A 15,846-nucleotide genomic window follows, 5' to 3' on the forward strand; every position below is an offset into this window, starting at 1 on the left:
AGATATACCTCATCATTTAGACACTATTTTATTACCTGGTTTCCATTACAGCATTTTGATTTTGCAATAAACAGTACTAATTGGATTAGGAGCAGTTGGCACAAAAGAAAATGAAATATCACCATCAAGAGGGAGGGAGGGAGGAGAGGGAGGGAGCCAACCAACCCAGCCTTTGATTTGCAATTGCTGCAGCTGCTGCACAGACCACCCATTGTCATCAAAACAATGAATGGCGAAACCCAGGCCTCAGTTTTCCAACACTGGTGCTTCAGCTACTGGGGGCCAAATCCAGCTCTGCTAGATTTCATTGGCTCTACTAGGTTTCCCCCGTTAAAATCCTTGCATTTGTTATAGCTTTGTGGTGAGCTGCTGGGACCATTTTCTGCAAGGGTGATTTCTCTCTGAGCCTACATAATAATGGAAAGGTGGGATACCACTCTAACAAAATTAAATGAAATAAGTTAAGTCCATAAATGTGTGTTTGAAGAACCCATTCCTAAAGCCGTATGGGTGGCAAATTCATGGCCTGAGCCAGCAGACTATTATTATTATTATTATTATTATTATTATTATTATTATTATGAAGACCTTACTTGGAAAATCAATACAATCCAGATCGTTAAGAAAGCCCGAAAGAGACTCCATCTCCTCAGAGTATTGCAAAAGAACGATGTCAATCAATATGTGATTATCTCCTTCTACAGAAAATGTCCTTTCATACTGCATCACGGTGTGGTACACTGGTTTGACATCAACTGATAGGAAGTGCCTACAGAGGGTGGTGAATACAGTACAAGATATTATGGGCTGTCCCGTGAATCCCCTGGATGACATCGCAGAAGAACGTTGCCTCAGGAGAGTGAGGAAAATTATCAGGGATGATTCACACCCTGGCAGAAGATATAGAAGCATGACTAGTCGCACCAACAGGGTAAAGAACAGCTTCTATCCATGGGCTGTTAGGCTGCTGAATGAAAAGATAACAGGGCAACTGACTTTCAGGTTTGGTGGGTGTGCATCAGTAAACGAGGGGAATTAAGACTAAGAGAGATGAGATTCTATTTCATCAGAACTGAGAAAGATGGCGTCTGCCACCCGAGGAGGACTTTTGGATTGATTCGGCACAAATAACAGCGTGTGAGAATTTATTGCTAACAAAGGACTTACCAGCTTTTTTTAAAAAGGGAGAGCCTTTCCAAGTTCACACAGAAGCATAATATTGCATACTTTAACTCACCTGTGGAAACAACTCAGAGGCTATTACAGTAGTGCCTCGCAAGACGAAAATAATCCGTTCCGCGAGTTTCTTCGTCTAGCGGTTTTTTCGTCTTGCGAAGCAACCCTATTAGCGGCTTAGCAGATTAGCGCTATTAGCGGTTTAGCGGCTTAGCGGCTATTAAAGGCTTAGCGGCTAAAAGGCTATTAGCGGCTTAGCAGCTTAGAAAGGGGGGGGGAGAGCAAAAAAAAATCGCAAGACTCGCAAGACGTTTTCGTATTGCGAAGCAAGCCCATAGGGAAAATCGTCTTGTGAAGCAACTCAAAAACGGAAAACCCTTTCGTCTAGCGGGTTTTTTGTCTTGCGAGGCATTCATCTTGCGGGGCACCACTGTATGAAGAAAAAGGATAAAAACAAGAAGATTGAAAGATGGGACTGGTGAACACTAAAAGCAGCGGAAATATGAGATGATTGGCCCCTACTAAACTCGAAGCATGGGAACCCCCAACAAAAATTTATAATTTGGCAAAATATTTGGACTTTATTATATGTATTGGTATAATTTGGAATAATTAATGTGATATGATTGGATTGTTAAATGGAAAACTTAATAAAAATTATTATATATATAAAAAAAGACTAAGAGAGTTGAGTGGGGGGTGCTCGTGTAATCTCACTGTATACAAGTTGTACAAGTGACAATAAAGTATTTCAATTTCAATTTATCGAGCTACTGGGGTGGCCTGGTTGGTAGAGCATGAGACTCTTAATCTCCGGATCATGGGTTTGAGCCCCACGTTGGACAAAAAATTCCTGCGTTGCATGGGGTTGGACTAGATGATTCTTGAGGTCTCTTCCAACTCTACAGTTCTATGGTTCTGTGGGTGGGTATGAGTGGAGTTAAACTGACAGGAAGAGATTGAGGGAAGAATAATTTCTTCTGTACGAGCCTCAATATAGTCTAGTGCTGACCCTGCACCTGTTATGCTAGCAGAGAATAGACTTTAATTTTGAAAACTCCGTGGTCTGCCTCAGCCACTCCTATCTTCTCAAGAAAACCAGAGCTGGGGGCTGGGGGAAGTGAGAGATTGCCATTCTCATAGGGAGAAATTGTGAGAAGAGACCTAAGAAGTAATGTGAAATCAGGTCTTGCTTCAGTTCAGTTGCTGTAAAAATCAGGAGTGAACTTTACCAATCTCCTACCTTGCCCTTTTTGTTTATTGCTTTTCTGCATCAGGAAACTGGCCCCGGGAAGCCCCAATATAAGCTAATCAGATTTCATGGAGTGTGAAAATATGAGGAAACTCTCATTAACATCAGTCACTGAAGCATTCAGCGTGAACTGGGTTGCTCTGGGGCTCCTACTCCCAATACAAGGCTGCGGGAAAAGTACGTCCTCGCCATTGCTTTTCTTCATCTGCCTTGTTCAGATACGGGGTTATTGGCTGGTCACTTAATCAGTTCTGGACCAGGAGGCAAAGAAGTGCATGACAAGGAAATGCCGGTCATATGGAGAAGGAGAGGTCAGCAGGTATATGTGGAAGAGAATGTCAGGGCATTCGGACAAAGAGGTGAGGAGGGCTGAACCAAAACAGGAACAAGCAGATCCTCAAACCAGAAAATGGGGTGACACACACACACCCCTTACAGCTGTAAATCCATGTACAGCTCCTCACAGACCTGCCTCACCTGGCACAGATGCTCAGCCCATGATGAAATCTGTCTCATGAAGTGGGTTAAAACAGCCACTGTGTATCATCTGGACTCAACACAGCGCTATTTGAACCCTGGCAACCAAACCACCTTGAGAAATTCTGCACAAAGATTTGCAAAGAAGAGTTGGTGCTCAGCTGGGCAGCACCTGGGTATTGTCAAGTGATGAAAAGTGACACCAGCAGAGCCGTTCTCAAATAAATAAGCAGAAGTTAGTATAGGTTTCATATCCTGATCACGGTGCTTCAAATTTGCCTGTTCAAATTATGCTGCTGTTCTTTTCAAATACCTCTCGGCTGTGCCAGCCAAAGCTGGAGGGAGGGAGAGGGAGAGAGGGAGAAAGATGGAGAGAGCTCTTGAGTTTTAATGAAACCGTGAAGACAGGTATGAATTAGGGCTGGGCCACATATTAGGGTTGGGGGAGGAACCTGAATCGCCTACTTGAATCAAATAACATCACTCTGGTTCTCAAAAGCTCACCTGTAACTGCATCTGGCACAGCTTGTTTACAAATGGATATGTGGAACAAAGACCACTTTGACTGCCCTCCTGCTGTGTTACAATAGTCCATTAATGCCCTCCCTTCTTGGAGTTGTTGTCTTGTACATAATTTACTTTGTTCAACCCAGCGTAGGGGCAGAGCCTGCTGCTTTCTTAATTGTGTATCTGGCTGTAGCTATCCTTTTTTTAAAGAAGAAAATGTATTTAAATAAAAGATGGGAATAGGAGGTTGGTTGCAGGTCAGGTTTACATTCTGGGAGAACATCCATCTTTTTCTTCTTAGAAATGGCATCACTGGGGGTGGAGCTGCTATGCTAGCTTCCCATCAAGTAGGTCACTGTTGCTTACCAGGAAGAAGAATAACAGAACAATAGAGTCCTAGAACTGTCCTAGAATCTGGAAGGGACCCCAAGGGTCAGGGGAGGGGAGAGTCAGGAGGGGAAGTCAGCATAGTGCAAATGCAGCAGCAGAGCCAATCTAGTGCACCTGTCGGTGTGTTTGCACTGCACCCACCTCCCCATCTGTTATGTAGTGTAGTTTCACCCTGGGCCAACAGGGGGATACTGTATATAGTTTTCACTCAGGTCTGTAGATAGTTTTCACTCAGGTCCGCGGCAGTTATTTTAGGCGGGAACTCTGGGCTGTTGTGGTTACAATGTGACAGCCGGCTGCCTATAAATACAGGCCGGCTGAGCTGTTCACTGCCAGTTCTATTCCAGCTTACCATAATAAAGAGCTACTTGAAGAGATCGCTGTGCCGGCTGCTATGTCAACCCACGACTTAACACTGGCGACGAAGGTGGGATGGATGGACATCAGAGCACAGCCAGATGCGGCCAGCCTCTGAACTGAGCTGAATCACTGAGCTGAATCACAGAGCGAAATCACTGAGCGAAATCACTGGGCAGAACCAGTTCAGAGCTGACTGTTCTGGCTAGAGCACTGTGTTCCATCCATCGCCCTTCACGCCGGCATCGGAATCATGGCTTCACTTGTGCCTCTACCGCCGTTTGCGCCAGCCTCTGAATCATGGGACTCCTACCTCGCTCGGTTCGACTGCTACCTCCAAGCCAACGAACTGACAGCAGTATCACAGGATCGGAAGCGGGGCCTATTCCTCAGCCTCTGTGGGCCTGAGGTGTTTGAGACGGCCCGAGCGTTGGTTGCGCCTGAAGCAGTCCAGGCAACACCATGGGACACGATCCAAGAGAAGCTCCGCAACCACTACGCACCAAAGCCGTCCAAGATTGCTGCCCGCCATGCGTTCTACCACAGGAACCAGGCAGAGGGGGAGTCCATCAACAACTACACCACCGCCCTGCGACAGGCTGCAATGCACTGTGAGTTCCGAGACTTAGACGATGCCCTGATGGATCGAATCGTCTGCGGGGTCCGGGACATCCATCTGCAACGGCGTCTCCTAGCCAAGCCAGACCTCACGCTACAGAAAGCCATTGAGGAGGCTGTGGCCTCAGAAGCTGCTGAACGCTCCGCTCAGGAGATCCGCAAGTCCAGCAGCCTGCGTCTTGCTAGGGAGCCCGTTCCGGTGCATCATGAAGAGGCCAGCAGTGAGGAGGCATCCTCCAGTGAAGACGATGATGTGCACCAGACAAAGCGGGAGCGCAGGAAGTTCCAACAGAAGTCCAAGGGCCAACCGGAATGTGCTGGCTGCGGAGGCAACCATTCCCGTGCCAAGTGTCGATTCAGAGACGCCATCTGTAGGAGGTGTTCCAGAAGGGGCCACATCGCTAAGGTCTGCCGATCGGCTCCGTCTGACACCCCCCCTTCATCGACTCGCAAGTCCAAGTCTTCACTCCCGTCTGCCAAGGAAAGTTGTTTCGCTCTCACCAACTGCCGCTGCCCGTCTGGAACCACGATTGGCCAAACCGACTCGCCTACGCGACGCAAGCTGAACGTCACGGTGCTCATTGAAGGAGCTCCATGTGACATGGAGATCGACACCGGGTCTGCCCTGTCCATCGTGTCATGGAGCACCATCAAAAGACTGGTACCCAGAGTGTCCAAAAGGCAACTCGACTCTCACCGCGTACACCTGAGAGACTACCAGGGAAACGACATTCCCGTGGTAGGCGTTGGCCGGTTCCGGATCGCCTTCAAGGATTTTTCGGGCCTGCTCCGGTTGGTGGTGGTCGAAGGTCAGCGGCCAAGCCTCCTAGGGCTAGACTGGTTTGATGCCCTCGGCCTGGAAGTCGCCGGCATCAACTGCATCTCTAACGCAGAGACTGAGGGTCTGGTCAAAGACTTTGCCGAGGTTTTTGACGGCACCTTGGGCCAATATACAGGTACGCCCATCTCCTTTAGCCTGGATCCACAAGTCGCCCCCATCAAGCTAAAGCCACGCCGGGTTCCCTTTGCTCTCAAGGCTAAGGTGGACGAACAACTGGACAAACTGATCGCCCAAGGAGTTTTGGAGCCGGTTGACCACGCAAAGTGGGAAACCCCCATCGTCACGCCTGTCAAGCCAGATGGGTCGGTGAGAATCTGCGCTGACTACAAGTGCACGATCAACAAGGCACTTCAGCAGCACGCTTATCCGGTTCCTGTTGTCCAACACCTGCTGCATTCCCTGGGTGAGGGTAAGGTCTTCGCTAAGCTGGACCTTGCCCAAGCCTATCAACAACTGCCAGTCGATGATGCCACTGCTGAAGCCCAGACGATCGTCACCCACCGGGGGGCATTCCGTTGCCGCCGGTTGCAGTTCGGGGTGAGTGTGGCTCCTGGCATCTTCCAAAGCCTTATGGAGCGTCTCCTGCAAGGGCTTCCGGGCGTGGTACCATATTTTGATGACGTCTTGGTGTCTGCAGACTCACACCAGCAGCTGTTCGAGCGCCTCCGTGCCGTGCTGACCAGGTTCCAGGAGGCCGGGCTCAAGGTAAAAAGGGAGAAGTGCCAGATCGCCGTTCCACAGGTAGAGTTCCTGGGCTATCTTATCGATGCCTCCGGTCTTCATCCAACCACATCCAAGATCCGCGCTATCCAGCAGGCCCCCACTCCAAAAAACAAAACGGAGTTGCAGGCGTTCCTGGGGCTGCTGAACTTTTATAACATGTTCCTGCCCCACAAAGCCACAGTGGCTGAGCCTCTTCACCGACTCCTTAGCACTAAGACGCCTTGGGCCTGGGGTCATCGGGAGACGGCGGCCTTCAACGCGGTCAAGGCTCTCCTTTCTTCGGACAGTGTGCTGGTACAGTACAGTGAATCCAGGCCGCTGGTCCTTGCCTGCGACGCCTCACCTTTTGGCATCGGGGCTGTCCTTAGTCACCGTTTTCCAGATGGAAGAGAAGCACCGCTCGCCTACTTTTCCAGGACACTATCTCCGACGGAACGGAATTACAGCCAGCTCGACAAGGAGGCATTGGCACTTGTGGCTGGAGTGAAGAGGTTTCATGAATACCTCTATGGCAGGACTTTTGACCTCATCACTGACCACAAGCCACTCCTGGGCCTCCTCGCCGGTGATCGTCCAACTCCACCGGTCCTCTCACCACGCATGCTGCGATGGACTGTTTTCCTGGCTGCCTACCACTACCGGCTCATCCACCGCCCGGGAAAATCGATGGGCCATGCCGACGCCCTCAGCCGTTGCCCTCTTCCAGCATTTGTGGAAGACCCGGCTCCAGCTTCATCGCTCCTTCTGATTGAGGATCTTCCGGCAGCGCCTGTGTCGGCTGCCGCTGTGGCCTCCGCATCTGCCCAGGATCGCACCATCAGCCGGGTGCTCAACTGGGTGTGGAGGGGGTGGCCACAAGGGCCCTTTGCATCGGAGTTCCAGCCCTTCGCAACCAGACAACATGAACTCTCAGCTCATCGCGGCTGTCTGCTGTGGGGAGACCGCGTCGTGATTCCCCAGGGACTCCGTCAGCGCGTCCTGGAGGCTCTGCACGTTGGCCACCCGGGAATTGTCAAAATGAAGGCGTTGGCTCGGTGTTACGTCTGGTGGCCTAATATGGACGATGCCATCACTGCCTGGGTGTCCGCCTGTCAAGCGTGCCAGGAGTCGAGGCCTGCACCACCGGCAGCTAAGGGACACACCTGGGAGACGCCAAAGACACCCTGGTCGAGGGTGCACATCGATCTGGCTGGCCCCTTTCACGGCCGGACCTTTATGGTAGTGGTGGACGCCTATTCCAAATGGCTGGAGGTCGCCCTGATGCCCTCCACCACTACCGAAGCTGTCATCCGGGTGCTGCGAGGCCTGTTTGCAACGCATGGGTGTCCTGATGTCCTTGTCTCTGACAACGGACCGCAGTTCACATCAGGCACGTTTGAGCGGTATCTTTTGGGACTGGGCATCCGCCATGCCCTAACGGCACCCTTTCATCCATCCAGCAACGGGCAAGCGGAAATAATGGTGCGCTCGACAAAAGAGGCACTGGCGCGCCTGGACCGGGGAGACTGGCATGAGCGGGTCGCCGAATACTTGTTCGCGCAACACATCACCCCTCATGCGGCCACAGGGAGGAGTCCTGCGGAACTGCTTATGGGCCGCCGCCTCAGGTCACCGCTCGACCGGCTACACCCAGACTTTGCCGTGGCTGAACCCCCAGGCTGTGCCAACGCACCACGGTCATTTGTCCCAGGAAACCAGGTCTTTGCCCGGAACTATGTGGGGGACATCCCTTGGGTGCCAGCCACAGTAGTGGGAGTCACTGGACCTCGCTCGTACCAGGTGGCACTCGAAGACGGGCGCTTGTGGCGACGGCACATAGACCAACTTAGGCGCAGGGTTGGGGACTTGGACACTACCGAGGTGCCCCCAACTGCGCTTGCGGCTCCAGAAGAGACACGTACAGATGGCGAGGCTCCACCTACACCTCCCTCGCAAACTGCCAGCGTGGAGCCGAACCAAGCCGTCTCAGAACAGACTCAGACCACTCCACTTGCGGAGGCTCCACTCACAGCAGCGGATCCAGGGGAGTTGGTTCCAACGCCACCTAGGGTCGCACCACAGCCTCAGCGAGAACTGTGGGGCCCTCCGGACTTGGCTACCAGTCCCCGGCGGTCTGGCAGAGTTTCCAAGCGCCCAACTCATTTAAAGGACTATGTTGTTGGACAGGTATCACTGTTGGTCTAAGTATGGGAAATGTAACCGATATGCTTTTGTGCCTAATTGAACCATTACGCGTAGTGCTGTATATAAGGAAACCATTACGATTGTAACTAACGCCTTATCTCGGTGGGGAGGGGTGTTATGTAGTGTAGTTTCACCCTGGGCCAACAGGGGGATACTGTATATAGTTTTCACTCAGGTCTGTAGATAGTTTTCACTCAGGTCCGCGGCAGTTATTTTAGGCGGGAACTCTGGGCTGTTGTGGTTACAATGTGACAGCCGGCTGCCTATAAATACAGGCCGGCTGAGCTGTTCACTGCCAGTTCTATTCCAGCTTACCATAATAAAGAGCTACTTGAAGAGATCGCTGTGCCGGCTGCTATGTCAACCCACGACTTAACAGAAATGGCATCACTGGGGGTGGAGCTGCTATGCTAGCTTCCCATCAAGTAGGTCACTGTTGCTTACCAGGAAGAAGAATAACAGAACAATAGAGTCCTAGAACTGTCCTAGAATCTGGAAGGGACCCCAAGGGTCAGGGGAGGGGAGAGTCAGGAGGGGAAGTCAGCATAGTGCAAATGCAGCAGCAGAGCCAATCTAGTGCACCTGTCGGTGTGTTTGCACTGCACCCACCTCCCCATCCTTCTGTTATTCTAGCCCTCCTGGTATGCTACAGCCACCCATCTCCTAGGAAGCTACTGTAGCAGCTCTGCCACACCCTGTGAGCTGCTTCTGTGTCAAGTGTTCCCAAGCCACTAGGGAAAGAGGTTTGAGAGGTAGATTCAAATTCCTGCCAGCTCTGAAAAGTCACCCTCTCAGATTCAGTTTCTTTGCGTATAAACAGAAATAATAAATCAGAGAATTGCTCTGAGAGAATTACATTTTTATACCAAGCATTATTTTGATTGCCTTCAGTGAAGTATCCAGTTCAGTCTGTATTTAGTGGAGCTTCTGACACTGATTGGCTGAGCTCTGTGATGACATGGAACATTTAAAGTTCTGAGAGAACATAGCTTTCAGAATGTCTGCAGTCCAGTTCCTGTGAAAGAAGGGAAAGCAGCAGTTTGGCTGGGATTTAAAACATACAGATTCCGGGGACAGGAGTGACATTCTATGGCGAACTGAGCATTCAGAAGAAATTTCTGTAGGTAAGGGTGCTACAGTAAGGAGCAAGCAATTTGATTGCAGAGCGTTTATGGGTGCAAAATAAGCATCAGGCAGAAATGGGAATCCCAAAGCCTAAGAAGATGGTAATTGAAAGAGTGCTGAGGGAAAGAGAAGGATTAGAACAGGGAAGATAGAGAATTGATGGGAGAAGGATCTATTAAAGCGGGGAGCTGGGGAACTTGATTTTATACATTCATTGAACTAATCAGCCAGCTCTTGGGCTTCTGACAAAACTTTTGTTTTGTAGCTTTGCACAAATTCCTGGCTCGGAGCCATCTTCTTAATTTTTTTGTATATATGTATTTTTAATCACCCTCTGGACTTTCCAAGGTCTGGTATAATTGCTGTGATGCGAAAACAAGAACAAATTAACATGGCATGTGTTAACACTTGTGCCTAAATGCTTACAGGCTAACACGTACTAATGAATGCAGCAATCCTATGGTAATGAAACACAAACAGTATGCGTTAATGGCAGGAACATTTCCAAGGTTGCAAAACAACTGGTTTGAGGAATGGTGGGTTGGCAGGTGAGGTGGTAGTGGGTTGCGTTGGTGCTTTAGGGGGGAACGTCTGACCCCACCGAAGGTGACGGAAACAGCAGGAGAAGATACAATTGTCCTACATCATACATAGCATACTTAAACCTAGTTTGCCCCAGTTCTGCTAAAACCTAAATGCATAGTCATCTGTGTGTTTTAATCTCTCAGTGGCTGTAACTACTGGGCCAGGTTTGATATACAAAGCCCTGACCAACCTGGTTTTTTGAAGGTGTATTGAAAATGTTCCTTCGGCATTTGCTCATGCTGTTTAATTCCTCTCCCCCTGCGATGACTAGACTGAAGGCGCTACAACCCAGCAATTGCATTACTATATAACAAATGCATTATTCTGTAACAAATGTCAAGGGATTCTAAACAAAACCTTTATAGCTTCCTTTTTAATTGTCACTTGAGTGCCGAAGTCTAATTATAATGACATTACATCTCAAGCACTAAACATAAACAATGATCATAAATAAACGTCTGACAGAAGCAAAACTCTTGTCAACAGGACGTAACATACAGGCAACTAATTATATTAATGGAAACACTGTGCTTTTTTCTTTAATCCATTAAGCTGTCTACTCTTGGGTTTTCTTGCGGAAACAGATGTGTTTTTCAGAGGGGGGGGCGTTAGGAGCAGGAAGATTGGGAATAACATTTGGCCACAGGTTCCAGCTCTCCATTGCAAAATTTCACATCTTTCCTTTTTGGTAAGGAATTGCATAAAACTCAGGGACGCGGGTGGCCCTGTGGGTTAAACCACAGAGCCTAGGACTTGCTGATCAGAAGGTCGGCGGTTCGAATCCCCGCAACGGGGTGAGCTCCCATTGCTCGGTCCCTGCTCCTGCCAACCTAGCAGTTTGAAAGCACGTCAAAGTGCAAGTAGATAAATAGGTACCGCTCCAGTGGGAAGGTAAACGGCATTTCTGTGCGCTGCTCTGGTTCACCAGAAGCAGCTTAGTCATGCTGGCCACATGACCCGGAAGCTGTACGCCGGCTCCCTCGGCCAATAAAGCGAGATGAGCGCCGCAACCCCAGAGTCGGCCACGACTGGACCTAATGGTCAGGGGTCCCTTTACCTTTAGCATAAAACTCAAGGGTGGGATGTCACTGGTTGTCATCAGTGGGGAGGAGAGGGGGGTGAAGTTCTGTTCCTCAAGTGTAAATCCTCGTGCTGATGGAATGAGGCCACATCCATGCTACATATTTAAAGCACTTTGATGCCACTTTAATTCCCCAAAAGATTCCTGGGAACTATAGTTTGTTAAGGATGCTGAGAGTTATTAGGAAACCCCTCTTTCCCTCACAGAGCTACAATTCCCAGAGTGGTTTAATGGTCAATCCATCTTCCCAGGGAATTCTATGAACTGTAGGGTGTAAGTGTGTCCCATGTGGAGCTAATCCACAGCACCTGACCCACCAAGGCAAATGCGTAACACTATACAGGGAAGATGTCATCAACATTGTGATCTCCAGTTGTTTTATACTACAGCTCCCATGCACCTCCAGCCTGCAGGGCCAGTGAAGGGAACTGCGGTCCAAAGCAGCTGGAAGGTAAATTTGCTGTGGAGATATCAGATGCGACAGGAAAGTAGGTTGATGATTGGGGAGAAGGATTTTCAGCAGGTATGGTTTGTCTCAGCTCTGTGTCACGATGACACAGCAGAGAAAAGTGATGTACACTTTCTGATCTGCAGAAGGCACAGGATCCTTTACCTCTGCAATGAATCCCCTCATAAGGCCATAGGAAAATAGGCAGTGGCTGTTCAGGCTTTCAGGCAGGGGACATTCCTGTTGGGATGCTGCTAAGGAACCGGGGCAATTGGCAAGCCCCCAGCTGGCTCCAGCCCACCAGCCAACATGCCGGTCGAACTCCAGTCCTCGGTGCAGCATGAATCTGCAACCCAGAGCTTCAGAAGCTACAGAAGCTGGGCGCGCAACTCAGCAGAGTAAACACACGACAGAAGTGGCAGGGAGAGGCTGTGTAAAGCACATCTACAGGCAGTTTATTCAGCGTACATCAGGACAAAGGAAAAACATGTCTTCTCCCTTTCGTGTCCAAGAGCAAGCAGCATCAGCAATAGCTATACACACAAACGGAAGTTCCCAGCAAGCTGTGCTGGAGTGTAAACAGGCATGTGACATAAAACAATTCCACACGTCTGTTAAGGTGGAATGGAACATCAATATCTCAACAATTCCCAGACCTACCCAGATATGTCAGGGATTGAACCTGGGACCTTCTGTATATAAAGCAGGTGCTCCACCACTGAGCTACCTTTGAAGGTGACCTGAAAACTACAGCTAATCCAGAATGCGGCAGCTAGACTGGTGACTGGGAGTGGCCGCCGAGATCATATAACACCAGTCCTGAAAGACCTGCATTGGCTCCCAGTACGTTTCCGAGCACAATTCAAAGTGTTGGTGCTGACCTTTAAAGCCCTAAACAGCCTCGGTCCACTATACCCAGTATGCCCGAGAGCCAGTGTGGTGTAGTGGTTAAGAGCGGTAGTCTCATAATCTGGGGAACCGGGTTCGCGTCTCCGCTCCTCCACATGCAGCTGCTGGGTGACCTTGGGCCAGTCACACTTCTTTGAAGTCTCTCAGCCCCACTCACCTCACAGAGTGTTTGTTGTGGGGGAGGAAGGGAAAGGAGAATGTTAGCCGCTTTGAGACTCCTGAAGGGGAGTGAAAGGCGGGATATCAAATCCAAACTCTATACCTGAAGGAGCGTCTCCACCCCCATCATTCAGCCGAGGGCCTTCTGGCAGTTCCCTCTCCGAGAAGTGAGGTTACAGGGAACCAGGCAGAGGGCCTTCTCGGTAGTGGCACCCACCCTGTGGAACGCCCTCCCATCAGATGTCAAGGAAATAAACAACGATCTGACTTTTAGAAGACATCTGAAGGCAGCCCTGTTTAGGGAAGTTTTTAATGTTTGATGCTTTATCCTGTTTTTAATATACTGTTGGAAGGTGCCCTGAGTATTACTACTACTACTACTACCAGTGGCGTAGCGTGGGTTGTCAGCACCCGGGGCAAGGCAAGTAATTTGCGCCCCCTAACCCGTGGATTTGCGCCCCCTAACCCGTGGATTTGCCCTAACCCCAGATGTTGCGCCCGGTGTGGCCGGCCCCCCCTGCACCCCCCACGCTACGCCACTGACTACTACTATTACTAATACTACTACTACTAATACTAAACTACTAGTATGGCCCTTCCAGCCCCTGCCTTGCAAAAATACACATAAACACACCTGCATATACATTATTTTCTTTGAAGCATGTGACAGAGATCAGGCTGAAAATTATCAGACAGGTAGTGAAAAGGTCTCCCTCAGGACATTGTGGACTCTCCTTCCTTGGAGGTTTTCAAACAGAGGCTGGATGGCCATCTGTTACGGATGCTTTAGCTGAGATTCCTGCATTGCGGAGGGTTGGACGAGATTACCCTTGGGGTCCCTTCTAACTCTACAATTGTATGATTCCAAGAATACAAAAAGAGCATCCCTGTGAATATTTACAGCTACCTGCATCTTGCACCGTGGAACTGAATTCAAACGAAGCCTTTCTCTGAGGAAACACTTTCTTGAATTTAACCATGGAAAGGTTGGGTTGTGCTGCATTGCCCATTTCAAACAATTAGGCATTAGAGTCAGAATTGATAAGCTGACTGTTTGTGAAATCCCGGGACGTTCCCCTCAGTTGCTCTGGTGGAACACAAGCAAGAACAATGAGTGCACAAAAGGAATGCACCGGTGGCGTGTCAAGAGTAGTAGCGGCACCCGAAGAATGCTGAGCAGGTCTCTCTTTGCCACATTTTCATTCCACCAGGTGTTATGCAGAGAAAGGCTACAAAAACAGCGATAAGGAGGATTTGATCATTTTCCGTTTGGCAGGTTTGAGTCCATTACGACCACAAATTGGAAGATTGATGTCAAATAACGCTATCCATTACTTGTCGGGAAATGATAGGGAAATTGCAGACAAATAACCCATGATTGTGCAGCGTTGTGGTTTTTTTTTTAGAAATGCGGTGCAGACCAGTCAGTCGGAAAGAGGCATCTTGTTCCCTAGGCAATCATTCCATTTATCCTGGGGGTGCAAAGATTGCCAGCATCTTCCCAGGCACTCCAAAGGTTCTCCCACCTAATTCTGAATCACCTTTCGAGCATCGATAGTTGGACCGTAGACAAGCTGAACTTCGTTTCCCACCCTCTCCCCTGAAGGATTTCGAGCAATCAGATTTGGGGGGGAGGGGAGGGAGACCCACATGACCCACATGAACAATTAACCGGAAAGTGTGTGTAAATCTTTTGTTACCTGCTTTTCACTGTACAGCCATCTCAAAGTGGGGTACAGTATCATTTAAACACAGCCGTCACTTGGGAAGAATTAAAGCACGCTGGGAATTGTACTGCAGTGTGGACAATACTGAGTTAGAAGACTAAATGGTCAGAATCAGCATAAGGCAGCTTTGTAGAAGCAGCTTCCTAGCCTGTCCTGCCTGCCCGGCATGGACCAGGGTATACCAATCCAGGAATCCCCCTTGGGACAACGAATGACATGGCTAGTGTCCTTTCCCCACCAGGGATCCTGAAACTGCCAGTCCCAGACCCACCCTCTGCTAGTGCCTTGGGAGCACTTCACAACTCTGCTGCTACTGACACCCTCACCCCCCTGCCCAAAGGCAAGTTTTCTTATAGGACACGGGGCCAAAGGGGTTCTGTGTGGCTCCGATGGAGTCAAAAAAGGGGTGCTTGTTCAGCCCCACCTGAAAAGCACAACTTGAGAAAGGAGAAGAGATTCTTCATGCAGTGCAGCATCAAACTCTGGGCTCCTCCTCACTTGTCCCATGTTTTCTAGGCACAAGTCTGAGCAGTTTTGCCTTTGCCCTGCCATTTCCCCCCATAAAAACCCATTCTTTGGCGCTAACTCAGAACAAACGACAATCCATGGAAAACCTGATTGCTGTTTGTTCCGATTCAGAGCTAAACCTCAGGTTTCCCCAGGGGAAAGCAGTAGGGTAAACAGTAGGGTTGCCACCTTGTCTTGTATAATAAAGGATTGTCCTGTATTTCAGGTCTTCTCTCTCTCTCTCTGTCTCTCTCTCTCTCTCTCTCTCCTAAGTTAGGGATCCCCTCCAAATGCATGTGTTTGAAAAGGTGTGTGGAAGGTCATGTATTCAAGCTCTGGGTAGCCCAGCACAGACAGATTTACAGATTCATGCTCATGTGTGTGTGCGCACGCACGTGTGTGACAAATTCCAGAGGGTGCATCCTTTTACGCTGCAATGAGTAAAGGTAAGGTAAAGGTAAAGGACCCCTGGACGGTTACATCCAATCAAAGGCGACTATGGGGTTGCTGTGCTCATCTCACTTTCAGGCCGAGGGAGCCGGCCCGGAAACGCCGTTTACCTTCCCACCACAGTGGTGCCTATTCATCTACTCACGCTAGTATGCTTTCGAAATGCTAGGTTGGCTGCAATAGATTTTAATGGATTGCTTTTACAGTAAGTCACTTCAGCACCAGATTGGGGGGGGGGGGAGGCCCTGCCCTGCCCTGTATTTTGCCAGAACAAAGGTGGCAACCCTAAGGAAACAGAGGTATCAGTGCCAGATTACTAAATAGGCAGAG

The sequence above is a fragment of the Podarcis muralis genome, chromosome 8 (assembly GCF_964188315.1).
Source record: "Podarcis muralis chromosome 8, rPodMur119.hap1.1, whole genome shotgun sequence".
NCBI lineage: Eukaryota > Metazoa > Chordata > Lepidosauria > Squamata > Lacertidae > Podarcis > Podarcis muralis.